Source organism: Pristis pectinata, chromosome 25 (genome assembly GCF_009764475.1).
Source record: "Pristis pectinata isolate sPriPec2 chromosome 25, sPriPec2.1.pri, whole genome shotgun sequence".
In the NCBI taxonomy this organism is placed as follows: Eukaryota; Metazoa; Chordata; class Chondrichthyes; order Rhinopristiformes; family Pristidae; genus Pristis; species Pristis pectinata.
The window spans coordinates 3,946,475-3,949,577 of NC_067429.1; positions in this window are offsets into that span (position 1 = coordinate 3,946,475).

A 3,103-nucleotide genomic window follows, 5' to 3' on the forward strand; every position below is an offset into this window, starting at 1 on the left:
ACTTTAAAGGGGAAGTCCGGCAAGCCTCTTAAAGGAGCAAAAAAAAACAACAAAGTGTCGGCAGAAGTCGAGACCCTTCATCTGGACTCAGAGTGCAGGGGGGTTAGAGGGCCAGTATAAAGTGGTTAGGGGAAGAGATGGGGCGAGAGCTGGCAAGTGATAGACAGATGGATGAGGGAAGGGTGGAGATAGGCAGGTGGAGGCAACAAAGGGTAGATGATGGAATCTGATGGGAAAGGAAGGTGTAGCATGGAACCAAATCGGGGAGGTGAGGTGGGCAGATGGGAATCGGGGGTAGAGGGGACCAAGAGAGAGGAATGTATTGGTAAATTGGTTTATTATTGTCACATATACTGAGGTACAGTGGGGAAAAAAAACCTTAGTTTTGCGTGCCATCCATACAAATCATTTCATCACGTCAGAACATCGAGGTAGCACAAGGGAAAAATAACAACAGAATGTAGAATATAGTGTTACAGTCGCAGAGAAAGTGCAGTGCAGGCAGACAAGGTGCAAGACCATGATCGGGTAGATTGTGAGGTCAAGTCCACCTTATCATACAAGAGGTCCATTCAGTGTGTGATGGGCAGATGGAGTGGGTGGAGGAGAAAGAAACAGGTTGAGGGAGGCTGGGGGTGGGGGGGTGTTGAGTGTAGAGGAAAGTGGATCAGGGGAAACGGGACGCTGATTACCTGAAATTGGAGAATTCGATGTTGATGCCATTGGGTTGCAGACTACCCAAGCAGGATATGAGGTGCCATACCTCTAGTTTGCATTTGCCTCACCCTGGACCCTTAAGACATTGCATTTCACCACTAACAAAGTAGGTTGCCACAGCAGGTAACTTACACAGAGATCCCCATATTGCAAAAAAATCAGCTTTTGTAATCAGAGTTCAAATATTAGCCAAAATGTATGTTTGTTTCCCTAATCTTCAAACCCAGAAAGGCATTGGCTTGATTTGAAACACTCAAAAGTCTGTTTTAAAAATATCACTTATGTTTCTCCCTTTAACAAAACAAGAATTTTCCCCACACCAACTCAGTTAAAATTAACTGTCCAAACCTCATCTGCATATACAAAGATATACCATCTTCTGTGATGGCAGGAATAGCCAGCAGAGGTGGAGCTGAATGTTGTGCGCACATAATATGATTGTAACTGATCTTCCAGCTCACCGATTTCCTGCCCTAGCCCCAGCTTCTTTTAGTACTCAGAAATTTGTCTTGAGTGATCAAGCCTCCAGCTCGATATAGCCCAAGTCTGCACCCACTTTTTTTTAACAAAAAAGTAAACCTATCCCAACCCATTTTATTCTTCCCAAATTCTACCATTTACCTAGGGGGCAATTTAGTGGTCAATCAACCTACTAACCCACATCTTTCATCAGATCCCCACCATCCAGGTCATACCCTCTTCCTGCCAGGCAGGAAGTAGCCATGAAAGAAAACCCATTGGATATACATGGCACTCAGGCTCCCCTCCCAATGAATTGGACTGATCAAATGGCCACAATCCACCAAGCTGTGGCTGATCAACAGATCAGTGATCACTACATGAAGCTCACAAGTGAGAAAAGACTGGTCAGTGAAGGGAGCTTCAGTGCATGATGTAACATTACACTAGCCATTGAAAAATGAGGTAGGGGGATGCTGTGTGCACTGATATCAATTAGAGCAACTGTGCAGTGATATCTCATTCCCAGACTCTGCACAACACATCAATTTTGAGAGGCTGCTACTGGCAGGCAGGAGGCACTGAAGCCTGATCCCACACCACCAGGTTCAGGACCAGCAACAGCAACTTTTCTACAATGGTCAGGTTTTTGAACCAACCTGCACAAGCCCAATGCTATTTCAGGAATGGAACACTAGACCATCTCTTGCACTACCATACAGCTGTTTTTGCAGATCTTTTTCCTCTCTTCACTATCTTGTATAATTTATATTGCATGTCTGTACCTACATGCCTGTGATGCTGCTGCAAGTTTCTCCATTGCACTTGAACCTATTTTCGTGATGACAATAAACTTTACTTGAAACTCTGGAATACAAGGAAACCAGAGCACCCAAAAGGAGACCCATACAGCACAAGCACATGCAAATGCTACAAAGACAGTACCCAGGATCACGATGGAACCTGTATCACTAAAGCTGTTGCACCAGTGTTACCCAATTTGCAGTTACTTCTAGAGAACCAGCTCTTCACAGCTGATACAAACTTGAGCAGAATGGCCTTTCTGCACCCATTTCCTTGAGGCAATTGCAATTTGTGCTAAACACAGCATGAGTTTCCAATTCCAACCTTGGCTGAGACAGGTGAGAAAAACAAAAGCAGTCTCATTAATCAAAGCTGCTGGTCTTGGACAAAGGCCCAGGTAATCATCAGATTGCAGTTTTGCTTAGAATACTTGTCACACTGCCTGAATGTCACATTTTAATCCACTATTTTCCCCGGAACACCATTGTGGCAGGTGGAAGAACCACAATTGATCCCATATGCCCAAGGGGATTATTTTTGCACTGCTTATCACCCACATCAAATTTCTTCAATCAAGGTGAGAGTCCTATACTGACAGTTTACATCATACCAGCAGTCTTTAAACTCTACATATCTGACCCAATGTTGCCCTCGTATCTACCAAAAGCAGGAAGACATGGGACAAGGATGATCTCCTGCTCAGTAACCCTTCCCCCCCCAAAAAAAAAATCACAATCCTAGTGACAATTGTACTCTATACAGGAGTAATTTCTGCCAGCTACTGAAAATCAGCAATGGCACCCACAGGCAACTGATACAAGCCAGTTTTACCATCTCCAATTCAGACTCCCCTTCCCCTCAAATTTTTTTTCTTCCCCTCCCCAAATAGATGAAAAGCATTAACTTTATTATATACTCATGAGCTTTATGCAATTGCAGCATCTGTTAAGCACCTAGTATCAAATTTATCACAAGCTTTTAAAGCACCTATATTCCTAGTCAATTAGGAATGACACATGAAAAGATGAAGATTAACCCAGCAATTCTATAGAACAGAATGTACACAAGATAGTAAAACTTTAATTTTTTTTTTTACTTTTGAAAAAGACACAAGACACAGATA